Source organism: Nomascus leucogenys, chromosome 4 (genome assembly GCF_006542625.1).
Source record: "Nomascus leucogenys isolate Asia chromosome 4, Asia_NLE_v1, whole genome shotgun sequence".
Taxonomy (NCBI): domain Eukaryota; kingdom Metazoa; phylum Chordata; class Mammalia; order Primates; family Hylobatidae; genus Nomascus; species Nomascus leucogenys.
In genome coordinates, this window is record NC_044384.1 from 135,126,246 (window position 1) to 135,140,264 (window position 14,019).

The 14,019-nt window shown below is 34.2% G+C and overlaps 1 protein-coding gene across 3 annotated transcripts in view; it reads left to right on the plus strand.

Moving 5' to 3' along the window:
* The first annotated feature begins 2,615 nt into the window (after positions 1–2,615).
* The window catches only part of MSR1 (macrophage scavenger receptor 1), a 431,365-nt gene continuing 419,961 nt past the window's right edge, over positions 2,616–14,019 (plus strand). For all 3 annotated transcript variants that reach the window (XM_030812343.1, XM_030812339.1, XM_030812340.1), the window contains exon 1: positions 2,616–2,760. The gene's annotated coding sequence lies outside the window, so the exon portion shown is untranslated. The remainder of the gene's footprint in view (positions 2,761–14,019) is intronic.

A 14,019-nucleotide genomic window follows, 5' to 3' on the forward strand; every position in this document is an offset into this window, starting at 1 on the left:
GCTGTGAGGGTTAGAAAATGCATTCATTCTAAATACTGTCTTGTCTGCCTCACTGAGAAGTTGCAATACTGTTTGTTTGTCAAGCAGCTTGAAAAGCTAGACAATGCTGTTAGGAACAATGTGGAAATGATAGGTAGAGAGATTATTTTTACCTGCTGCTTTGTTATTTGGTAAGGTCACGATGGTAATGGTTTTCTTATCCTTTCATTCGTAATGAATTGGCATAATAAGAACTGCAGCCTACTTAAAAAAAAAACACACTGTGTAATCACAGCAGTGGTAGCAAATTCATTTCAGAAACAACATCCAGTCACTTCTGTGAAAGACATTTATAAACTTATTTGGGAAAGCATGAACTCTTTTTATATTAGACAAATGAGTTTTATATACTCTTCATTTAAAAATTCTTTCACTGCCTTCTGCTACCTGTATAGATGTAGTGTTCTATGAATGATTTTGATGTACTATTCAACTGAGTGTTTTATTTCTCACTATTTCTACTTCTTTGTACATTTTTGTTTTTTCTCATATAAAGTAAGAATATTAAGATGGGAATTTTAATAGTTTCATATAGAACAATTAATATGACAACCTCTTAGTTATTTGGTTTATGACTTAGTAGGACAAAGTGTAAAATTTCATGAATGTGATTATGAGAGGAGGTAATTCTGCTTTCCTTTCCAATTATTTATTGACACCGTCTCAATGCCTTATAACTGTATTTGTTAGCCAATTAAGAAGTAATCATAGGGTTGGATTTGTGCAGAATAGAACTATTTAGGAATTCTTTTGGCTAAGGTCAAGGAGAGGGAGGGAGAAAGCAAAGGTAATTTTTTACTTTCAGTATTACAATTGTATTATATCAGAAAAATCCCACCAGAGCACAAGAAAGAGAGGTTTGGGTGCTAGATGGAAGAGGAGGTTGACTCCTGTGTCATTTAGAGCAGTAACACAGATACGAGGCTCAATAATGCAGGACAAAGAGAATTTGAATATGTATTTGTTATGCTAATATTAAATTTCTTATGTTACATTAATCTTTCTTTAGGCCTGAGGTATATCTTTTTCCATGGCGAAATTATCCCAAAATGATGTTAACACGATTAATAGCTTCTCCAGACCTGGCTAACTCCCTAGGCTTGCACCAAGGTAGGTGTGGAGGTGGGGCTGGGGTATGAAAATATCTCCCCCTCCACCCCCACATCACAGAGCAATACTTTCTTATTTCTAAAAGGAAAAAATCAGTAATATATTAGCAACAGAAAAATATGAAACATGAGAGTTTATGGAAATACATTAAAAAACAAGTAAAAATTGAGCAAAGCTTCATTTTGTTTGAGGACAGTGTGAATAATGTCTTTACTTTCTCTAATGAGTGAATTTGTTTTCCAGAACCATAGAAATATAAATACCTTGTGATTCATTTCCTGGCAAGAGCTAACTGTATTACTGTAGATTATTATTATTTTTTCTCACTGCGTCTGTTGACACTGATTACTATAGATTATACCTCTCCAATTGTATTACTTCTTTTAGTGGCTCTGGTTGTAATTTGTAGCACAGGATAAAGGAGCTTTAGGAACTGAAAATTACGGTCCACGTACTCTTACAGCAGTATTCTAAAGAACACCCACTCACGTCATCCATAAAGGGCCGGAATATCCTGCTCACACTTCCTAAGCAGAAAGCTTGCATTTTATTTTAAATTACAGTAGTCCCCCTTTATCCACGCTTTTGCTTTCTGCAGTTTCAGTTATCCATGTTCCATCATGGTCCAAAAATATTAAGTGAAAAATTTTAGAAATAAACGATTCATAGGTTTTAAATTGTGTGCTGATCAGAGTAGCTTGATGAAATCTCATTTGAGTGCTTCAACACGCTTTGTGCAGTGCGTCCACCCTGTCTATGCTACCCATCCATTAGCCGCTAAGAGTCATCTCAGTTATCACACGGACTGTTGTAGTGTTCAAGTAGCCCTTATTTTACTTAATGATAGCCCCTAAGTGCGTGTCTTTGGAGTACTATGTCTAATGTATAAATTAAACTTTATTATAGGTATATATGTATAGAAAAAAACACTGTACACAGGATTCAGTACTATCTGCAGTTTCAGGCATCCACTGGGGATCTTAGAACATATCTCCTGCAGATAAGCCAGGCTCTTGTACTCCTTCACCTTCTTCCGGTTAATTTATAGTAAATAGAATAGCAGTATTGAACTGTATCAAAACCCAGTGAGCCCCATCTGACATGTCTGGAAGGTATTGCTGGATCAGGGTGAAGACTGAAGAAAGGAAGTCACCCAAAGAGAAAGGCAGTATCAGAGAGCCTTCCCATCTTCCCAAATCACCTTTTCCTTAAAGTGGGGGAACAGTTTATTTGACTCAAGAAATTCCTGAGAGTCTGGTGTCAATGGGCTTGTGTGGAATGTGGCTCCTTCGTTTTTCTGTGTTTCTCAAGGATTGACTATGCTCAGCTGCGCTGGGCTCACCTTTCAGATGAAGTCCCCATGAGGTAAGCAAATGAGGTCAGGCCAAGTCACTTCACTGTGCTCTTTGTTCAGCTTCCTTTCCTCTCATGACATATGTTAATTCAGGTTCCACAGTCACTGTGGTCTCAGGATTGGCACAAGAAGCATTTTTTATTAGGGTCCATGCTGTATTTTCCATCTGTTTCGTCAAGGATCCCTGTGATGATGATGATGGGTCTCTCTGAAATTCTCTCTGTCCTTTTTCTACTTCATTGCACAGAACCCTTGAGGTAAGTAGGAATGCACCTTGAAAATGACCATAACTACGTATATTAGCATAGAAGTGGTATTGAAATTGGAGATAATTCCTTTACCAGAGATCAGTTTGCATTGTTTTACATATTTGGCTATGGGTGACTTTTCTGCTGATGTAAGTGAATTTATGCTAAAATGAATGAAATATAGGTTTTTGAAAATCAGTTCCTTAATCACACAGAAATACTTCCAGTCTTAGAGCTATTTAGTAAATAATGAAATTAAGTAGGTAATAGTGTAATTAATTCTAATATAGTTATTTGTTTACTTCCAAGTGCCAATATACAACTGACTATAATAAATTGTGGTACCTCTAGGATGTCAATAAATATTAAAGTAGACAATTCCAAGAATGTGAAATATGGAAATTTGAATATGCATGTCTACTTATAACTTGTATTAAATTGATATAAAGATAAATGTTATAGAATTCTGGTTTTTTAAGTGGTTTTAATATTGTAGATTTATAGTGAAAAAGGCTAGGAATCTCAAGCTGTAAATAAATCCCAAGTCCATTCAATTTGTGTAAGCATATAATGATTTTAAGAAATAATTTGAAAAATAAATCATTCCTAATAGTTAAATGTTCAAAAGATTGACTATATTTTGACCAAAAATTCTCTATCTGTTAGCAATCTAAAAAGCTTGAGTTGTTTTATAATTGTTTGTATGTCTAGTGGTGTTTATTTTTTTCTTTTCCATAGTTATTAAATACTAGGTTTAAATTAAATTTATTTAGCTTGGACTGAATAAATATTACAAATTAATTAATGGTCTTATGTGAAAGAACTTTGTCTTAATTCCCTACCTTGTTTGAGTGATTTTCTAATTTCTAATTCTTCTTTAATTTTATACACACTTTGCATTAATTTTATTAGTACAGTATTCTAAGTACATTAATCTTCTCTATCCTAATTAGATTGTCAAAAAAGCATTAGTATTAGTTGATTTATAACATCCATTTAACATTAACATATCACAAAAACAAAATCAAAAAATTATGGGTACATGACAAAGGCTAAGGAATGGGAAAAGTTAGTTATACAAGACAACTAAGCCAAAAAAACAAAACAAAAAAAAAACAACGTTAATAGAATTGAAAGTACAACTTGTCCTGGAGCCTTTTGACTTCCAGTGCAAAAAGGGATACATGGGTTGCATTTGACTTGCTCTTATTAGGTAATAAAATGGAATATACTAGTTCAAAAGGTAAGAAAATGTTACTTTGATATAGATTTCTGAAAGGGATTTATTGCATGAGTTTGTTTTTCCTCTGTAAGTGTATCCCTCATATACATTGACCATTTGCAACAGCATAGTGAAATGTAGAAGCACATTTATAAAAAGGGATTTCTGAGATTAGTTAAGGAAATTTGGGAATTATCCCTGATTCATTCCTGTGCTTCCATGCTCCACGTCACTTAATCAAACAGTCTTCCAAAAATGTCCCAAATCACCATTTTACATCATCACCTTTCACATTTCACATCTGTGACACCATCTTTCACATTTCACAGTGTTGCATCATCTTTCAAATTGTCATTGTCTATGTGACATATAACAGGCTTCTAAGTGTTTTCTCTCTTCCTACGTTTGTTCCTCTCCAACTGATTCTTCACATTGCAAACAGAGTGAGTTATCTTGAAATCCAAATCTGAAAATTGCTTCCCTTATACCTCATTCATTACTTATTGCACTTAGCACAAATTTAAACTTCTTAAGCTAACATACAAAAGACTTTCTACCTTTCAAAAAATAAATTGTCAAATAATGATCGTATACATTTACAGGGTACAATGTGAAGTTCTGATATATGTGTGCCTTGTGGAATTATCATATCAAGGTAATTAATATATCCATCACCTCACAAACTTTTTTGTAGTGAGAATACTTAAAATCACTGTTTTAGCAATTGTGAACTATATGATACATTATTACCAAATGTGGTCAGTATACTGTGTAATAGATTTCAAAACCTTTTTTCTCTCGTCCACCTAAGATTTTATACCGTTTAACCAGCATCTCCTCATTTCCCATCCTCACCACCCTCCCACCCCTAGATTCTAGTAACCACGATTATACTCTTTATTTCTGTAACTTTGACTTTGTTACATCTCACTTGTAAATGAGATCACATAGTTTGTCTTTCTGTGCTGGGCTAATTTCGCTTAGCATAGTGTCCTCCAGGTTCATCCATGTTGCTGCAAATGACAAAAATTTCCTTTTTAAGGCTGAACAGTATTCCATTGTATGTATGTACCACATTTTGTTTATCTATTCTATGGAAAAGTATTCTATGGACATTTGGGTTGATTCTTTTGCAACTGTGAATAATGTTGCAATGAGCATAGGAGTACAAATATCTCTTTCACACTGATTTAAATTTCTTTACACATATTCCAAGAATTGAGATTGCTGGATCATATAGTAATTCCATTTCTGGCTTTTTGAAGAACTTCTCTTCCTTGAAACTGTTTTCCATAATGTCTGTAGTAACTTACATTCCCACCAACAGCTTTTCTCCATATCCTTGCTAATGCTTATCTTCCATCTTTTTGATAACAGCCATTCTAACAGGTGTGAGGTGACATTTCATTGTGGATTTAATTTGGACTTCCCTGATGATTACTGATGTTGAGCATTTTTTCATAAACCTGTTGGCAAAGTACCCTCAGTCTTTTGTCTCTAAATCTGATGGCTTCATTTCTGCCAATTTTCAGCATAGAATGCAATCTAATTTACTAAACTTCTTAGAAGTTCTTCATGACTCCTCATGGCTCTAATCTTCTCCCTTGCATCCAGATATTTGCCATTGTATTTCCTCTGCCTGTGATACATCCGCAGCCTCTTAAAGTATCCTTTATCAAGATAAAGGATACAGAAACACTTTCAGCCTTAGAGCCATTTAGTGAATAATGAAATTAAGTAGGTAATAGTGTAATTAATTCTAATATAGTTATTTGTTTACTTGCAAGTGCTAAGGATACTTTATCCTTTAATATTAATATTAACTTAATAGTCTTCAAGTATATTAGTCTAGATATCAATTTGTGGAGAAACCTACCTTCACGTTAGAAGGTAAGTTAGGAGGTCCCACCAATGTGCTCTTCTAGGGCAAAGTACTTACCTCCACAACTGAATTAACTGAACTTAATTGCAACTAACATGTTGATGCCAGTCTTCTCCTAGTGTCTAGTGGGATAAGGACGGTCTTGGACTCTGAGTCAGACTGCCCAGATTCATATCCTGACTTAACTCTTAAGTGCTGTATGATTTTGAGCAAGTTGCCTTCTCTTTCTATGACTCATTATTACCATCCGTGGAATGAAGATAATAATAGTGTTTACTTCTCAGGGGGCTTGGAAAGTTTAAATATGTCAATATATATTGCTTATTACAGTGTTTAGCACGTAGAAAGTGCTTTATAGATACTGGATGTTTTATCAAAATCCCAGTACCTAGTACAGAGTACATAGTATATATGCAATAAATGATTGTGGAATGAGCAATTATTCCCATTGTGAAGTAACCCAATTCAGAAATGATATAGTTTTGAAGTCTTGGGGAGGCCAAATAAATGAATTAATATGTCACTTAGACTATCCCTCTAAAATAGGCAATCCCATTCCATGTTTTTAAAGGGCTGTAAGGCAGAAAATTAAAAATTTGTACGTGTGAACTATCAAATAAAAATATGTTTAAAGTAAGTTGTTTTCAGTAAAATTAATAACATATACATTAAGATACTCTTGATAGACTTTTGTTAATAAATTGACAATTATACACTAAGATATATTCAATTGAAAAATATGAATTGAGATTAAGTAGGATTGATTTAACAGTGAATGAAAATGTTTTACTGCTGTATATTCTTTGTTTTTCCCATTGAACTAAAAATGGCAAGTAGGCGTATTAAAGCTGAGGAATGTGTACTTTGTGTTTTAGAAGATTTTAGAAATGCAGTAGGACAAATATCCATGAAGTGAATACTTGCAATTATCATTTTAACTTAAAAGCATTTTAATTAAATTTGGGAAGTTTTCTGTCATTATTTCTTAAAATATTATTTCTGCCTCTTTCTCTTTCTCTTCTTTTCTGGGGCTTCTGTTATGCATATGTTGATATATCTGGTGTTATCTCACAGATCTCTAAAACTGTGTTCATTTTCCTTCATTCTTTTCTCTTTCTCTTCTTCAGCCTGGGCAATTTCAATGAGCTACCTTTAACTTCACAAATTATTTCTTCTGCCAATGCAAATCTGATGTGACTCCTTCCAGTGAATTTTTCATTTCAGTTATTTTAATTTTCAACTCCAGAATTTCTATATAGCTATTTTTAAAATCTAATTCGTGTCTGTTTAATGATATTCTCTATTTGCTAAGACACAATTCATATTTTCCTTTAGTTATTTAGACAAGGATTCTTTTAGTTCTTTCAACATTTTTTTTTTTTTTTTTGAGACGGAGTCTCGCTCTGTCGCCCATGCTGGAGTGCAGTGGCGCAATCTCAGCTCACTGCAAGCTCTGCCTCCCGGGTTCACGCCGTTCTCCTGCCTCAGCCTCTCCGAGTAGCTGGGACTACAGGCGCCCGCCACCACGCCTGGCTAATTTTTTGTATTTTTAGTAGAGACAGGGTTTCACCGTGGTCTCAATCTTCTGACCTCGTGATCCACCCGCCTCGGCCTCCCGAAGTGCTGGGATTACAAGCGTGAGCCACTGTGCCCAGCCTCAACATATTTATAATAACTGATTTAAAGTGTTTGTTTAGTAAATACAATATCTAGTCTTCGTTAGCGACAGTTTTAATTGACTACATTTTTTCCCTTTGTGTCTTGTAAACTTGTTGAAAACTGGACATTCTATAATATAATAATTGTGGAAATCAGATTGTCTACCTTCCTCAGGGGTGTTGTTTTTGTCATCTGATGTTTTTGTTCCTCTTTGTGTGGCAGCTTTGCTGTATGAATTCTGCAAAGTCTCTATTTCCTGTCATGAACAGCACTGAAGTCATGGCTTGGTTACTTTACTGGACATAGATTTTCTTAAATTGATTTTTCCTTGAAACAATGTATCCTACCCTTTGCAGAGGAGCACTGTATGTATTAGGGCATGCCTTTAGCATTCAAGCAGTTTAAAACTGTGCCTCAGCCTTTACTTTCTGCTTAGAGATTAGGACCTTTTTGGGTTTTCCTGGGCACATGCACGGCTTTGCACATGCATGGGCCTTCTAGATCCCCAGTAATACACTGGAGCTTTTCGCAGCCCACTAGGAACATCTCATTCTCATCTTCCTTTTTGCCCAACCTCTTGTTTGCCTCCATTGTTATCTTGGCCTCAGGCAGTTGCCATGTTAACCAATTAGTTTCAACAAATGTTTTGGAGACAAGACTTTTCCTGTTGAACACTGGATTAGATGAAATAAGGAAAAGCCTTGTTAGTGGATATTTCCCAAGTAGCTGTCAGACAGATTACATATGTGGGGACAAGCATTCTGAGGAGATCCAAATCCAGTTAACTGTTTCTAGCAGCTACTGGTCTGCTTGGTTTCACTACCATGGCTGTGAAGCTGCTGTTGTTCAAGATTATTGTGGAACCAGTGAAAATGAGGTGAGAATAGGTGCAGGTTAAAATGGTACAAGCCTTTCTGTTTTTTACTGAGATTCAGCTATTTTCCTTGAAGAAATTCTCTGCAGAGTGTTGGAAGTTTTGGGTTAACTTCTGGAATTTCAAAAAAAGTTAATTTAGACAGTTTTTGCAAGTGCTCTCATTGCATTTAAGTTTGCAAGTGATCTCATTGCGTTTAAGCAGATTTTTGAGGTCCTAACTGCCATTCTGAAAGTCACTGCACTGTAAGAGTGTTTCATAACTTTATATTTTTCACATTTCCACTGGGACATGGCACAGGTGCTGAACGTGTAAACTCTTGGAGGTGGGAATTTGCTCACTTACTGGAGGTCATCTTGCCCACGACTGAATGGTTCTTTCTTGGACCTCTATCCTCAAATACCTCAACTACTGTCAGTATTCTGAAGTGCTTAGGGCCTGGGTACAGGTTGAGTTCCTGCTTTTTTTCTCACTATGACGTCAGAATGAAGCCTTTGGAGCATATTTGCTGTTAGATAGCCTTCTTTAACTTCATCTGAATTTATTTGGTGCTGAGATAGTAAGGCTTTTGAAAATTTAATCAATGTGCTGTCCTCTATAACAAAATCATTTTTTCTAAATCTTTGTTTGGGTTTAAGGATTTAAAGGATATTATGGACTGCATAGAAATAAATACATTCTTTTTGTAAGTCTGGGCTGATGCGTCCCTATAATTTCCTTTCCACTGTTTTCTATTGTAACCTTGCAACTGTAAGCTCCAGTAACTGGGATGTTATCACAGTAGCTCAACGATAATGAATGAACAGCAAATCTTTTAATTGGAACTGCTCCTTTAGAGCAATAATTATCATTGGGATGCAGGCATATGAGAGTAACTTGTATTTAAAAATGAAAAAGTCCACGTAAATAGTTCAGTGACTGTTCAAAACAGAGAAGGAGACCATCATGATGAAACAGATGAATACTACCAAGTGAATAAGGCATCATCAGCTCTCAGTTGACTTCATAATCTGACTTGGCTTAACTTTTTTTGTGTGTCGTGAACTAATGGGGAGAAATATGCATTCGTTTTATTATGCCATGATTTTTCACATTCAATTAAGACAAAAAGAAATTAGATCAAACTATATAGCAGTGGCTAATCCTCAGACTTTTCTTAAAAGAAACTTTTCTGACAAAAGTTTCTGCATCAAGCTTGAGTCACTCAACTCTATTTCTCAATTACTTTCTTGGCAAGACAGATGTGTTTTTGCAGGAGAAAACTAGTGTTGTATTTAATTATCTCTGCAGATACAATACATCAATACAATTTTAATTAAGAATTCTTTGAGTATCTTGGAAGCATGCTATTAGGAAGGCTCTGGAAACTTTTAAGTAGCAAAACACCTACAGGCAATGTTTCAAATGTGTTTTTCCTTCTTTTTCTCTTCACTCAAAGGGAACACTATAGTTGCCTTGATGATGTACCTGTTTAGTTATAAAATTGCATATTTTAATTGTATATCAGTCTGTGTTCATAACAATATATATAAGAAAGACTCCTTTTTTATAATAAAATAACAAATTTTATTATTTAAAATTTACAGCATTGGAATTATTCCAATTCATCCCATTCTTTATCATAGTTGTTTCTGTAACGTATGTGCAAATCTACTAGTATTTTAGGCATTATTTGCAGTTGTGAAAATAGTAAACATGACCAGACAATAAAAATTCGGAGTCGTGATTCCGCCACTGTAGAGTGATGTTATAGCAATCTGAGTTAACCCTTGATATATTTATAATATCAGGAAAGATAATGTGTTGAAATACTTTAGAAATTAAGCATAATTCAAATGTAATGTGAAATGACTAGCTTTAATACTAAGTTCTGTATACTTACTGGAAACTGGCTTCTATGCAGAAAAATGATATACTCTTGAGCAGATAACTGTCACAAGAATAATACAGATTTTAGAAAATAAGATAAAAAGCTTCTATTTTATTTCTGAGGTAGACTGAAAGAACTGTGCTAAGAATAGGTAATCTCAAATATATGACATCTTGGAACGTGAATTGCTCAACACTATCATTAAGGTAATGAGATTTTTGTTTTTAAAAAATATATTTGCCAATATCTTTGTTAAAATCCATACTAATTGCCTATCTTTTTGGCTGTTCATTTTAGAAGAGAATAATTGTTGCCAATATCCCTGCATTTAGGTAGACAAGGAGAATCTGTTTTGGTCTCTTAAAAGCTTTTATAAGTATAAATGGAGCATGAAAGTTAAACTAATGTCAAAGAAATTATCTCTCCAGCAATAAACTAGATGGCAATTTAAGCTCATTTGTTTCACAAGATGATCAATATCTTTTTTATAAAGTATCATATCTTTAAGAATAACAATATATCATTCTGATGAGGTCTCAGCTGAATACATATTTATAATTTTTTAGATATTTTTTGCCTTCCGTAAAACTACCACTGACCTAATTAATCTCTTTGCCTAGTCTAACCTCATATTTCAAAATACAAACACTGCTAACCTCATCACCCTTGGGAAAAACAAAAACTTTCAATAAAATATAGAGAATGGGAAGCTCTAACATGGGGGAACTATTTAGAAAAGATAAGTATATATTGTCTGACTGCTATTTCCTACTAGACCTACCAGTGTAATTTTGATAAAATTTACCAAACATGTTTGAAAAGTGAGATAGAATAGAAAAAAGATGTTTGTCCTATGTGTCAGAAATCTATATTCTGCTCCTAGCCTGATTCACTAAACCAAACAAAATATATCACCAATACAGTTGTACCTTAACCCAATTATCAAATATGCCTCTAGCCTCGATATTATAGTGTAATTGTACGTATTTTTGTCAGGTGGTGGTAGAGATAGAGATTGGCATAGAAAGTGACAGTCATCTTCATTGAATTTAATGTATCTTAGTTTTAGAAAGTGTCCACAAATATATGATGGTAAGTTCATTGTAAATCTTCCTTTGTAAATGAGATAATTAAAAACTCGGAGTTGCTTCATATTGAAAGGCATTAAGTTCCCCATGACAACATGGTAAAGGCCAGAATTTATCATATTACCTCTGTAGCAAGAGTTCAAGATCATTTGAGATTGTTTATACTTAACTACTTGTTATATTATTAGCATTAGTGCGTCAGTACTAATATTACTAATGTAAAACATATAAAATGATATATTAGTGTTATTAATAGTATTATAAATACCAGTATACTAGGATTATTTGTGTCATTCAAGCATTCGTTGTGAAGAATAGTTCTGAAAGTAAACCATGCCAACATGCTGCAAGAGTTTTCACCTGTAAAACAGGCTTACTGGGTGTTTTTTTATGAATATTCAATATTCTGGTTATTGGAATTCAGAAAGGCATTCTTTAAATCTTCATTCTCAATATTACATGGGCTACATTTTTTTTCGGATCGAAAAATTGTGTGACAATGTGTTTAAATGGATAAGTTAACGTATGTACTTCAGAGTGAATTTTCTTACAATGAAAGTGAAGTAGTTGTATAGAAAAGAATACAGCATACTAAAAAAGTGACAGCCTTTGGAACCATAGGAACATTATTTCAAATTCCACTTTGAATTTGAAATTTTCCATATACTAGGTACTTAGCCTTGTGACTTTTGGTGAAATGGAGAAACCAATGCTACCTTGTAGCTTTATTGAGAGGGTTAACAACCACAGACAGAATAACTTTCCTTGAATGTAACTTTCCCTTTCTTTCTTTGTATTGGCATAAAATACTTTAAACATTATTTTTCTTATCCAGGAGCCATTTAAGTATATGGCACATGAAGATTTTTATTTATTCAAACTTTAATGATTTCTTATTCTTTCATTAAATTAAAATAATAATAATACAAAACACGATACTACTTTAAAGTGAAGCAAATACAGTTGGAGATACAAAAAGGGAGACATTCTCCTGGTGTACTGTGAATTAAGTTGTTACCCAGGCAGTATCAGGCTTGGATTCAGAAAACATCATTTTGAAAAACTCAAAGAGATAATCGTTTGGGAGAAAAAAATGTCAGTGATCTGTTGTAGACATAGCTACTTCGGTTATCATTAATATCAGATAGGAAACCATGTGGAAGAAGTAGGGTAAACACTACTTAATAGCTCAATCTTAGAAACACAATGTAGTGATAGAAATGACACATTTGAGAGTTAGTGAAACACCAGAACATATTTATTGTGCAAGTACTCTAGAAAAGAAATGCAATTGCCTGCAGAGTTGCGCCATCAAAATGTAATTTTCCAAGTAGTCAGCAAATCACATACCTGAATTGTGTTCTCACATACTGGGCAGAAGAGCACTAATCAAACACGGGATTCTCAGATACAATTCCACACAGTCCTTATAGCATGTGGAGATCATTGTTCTGAAAACGGGTTTCTAAATAAGCTCAATTGAATTTGTAGGCACATTCTTTAACCTCAATGATTAATACTCCTTGGAAATTGTTGGTACAGTAGAACTGTGACAGTTTCTTAAGACACACCTTTAAGAATTCATGTGGTGGGCAGATCACTTGAGGTTAGAAGTTCGAGACCAGTCTGGCCAACATGGTGAAATCCTGTCTGTACTAGAAATACCAAAAAAAAAAAAAAAAAAAAAAAAAAATTAGCTGAGTGTGGTGGCAGGCACCTGTAATCCCAGCTACTCAGGAGGCTGAGGCAGGAGAATCACTGGAACCTGGGAGGCGGAGGTTTCAGTGAGCTGAGATCATGCTACTGCACTCCAGCTTGGGCAACAGAGCAAGACTCCATCTTAAAACAAACAAACAAGAATTCATGTAGCATAAAGTTTTCCCCAAAAGTACTGAAGTTTTACAAACTTTCTTGTTTGTCTCTGTATAGGTCAGAAAAAATGAGTTCATTTAGATTATTAATTGAAACCACTGTAGAATATAATATTTCATTGGTTTGTTTTAACCCTAAGATGTTTTCCACCTAAACATCATCACTTTCTCAGATGTTTCATAACTGTTTTCTTATTTCGCTCATCAGCACTAGGAGTTGATTTTTTAAAACAGAAATAGATGCCTTTCACAAGGACAGCTATTTTTAATTAAGAATTATTTTTTATAAGTGTTAGTGCATATAGAATAGAAAGTAAGAATAGTGTGGCCATATTGAGATACAAATAGTAGGTGATTTGGGGGTTAACTTCATAGCCAAAGGCCTGAATAGTGCATGAGATTTAAATATGACTCTTATCCCTATTTACATCTGTGGACTGTGTGGAGTTGTTTCTGAGACTCTTGTGTTTGATAGTGCTGTTCTGCCCAGTATTTGAGAACAAAATTCAGGTATGTGATTTGCTGAGTACTTTGAAAATTGCATTTGATGACACAACTGTGTGGCACAATTCCATTTCTTTTCCATGACTTATCCTAAGTCCACATGACTAAGCCCTCTTCCAGAAAGGTGGAATCATAAATAATATACTTAGGTTTGCTTTTGGTTAATTATAGCATATTAGTAAAATTGAATAAAATAATAATCAGCACATATTACAAATTAAGAATCAAAGCGTTTATCTGTACTTGTCTATAGTTCCCTGAGAAACCAACAAACTAAATGCAATAGCTATAACATTTC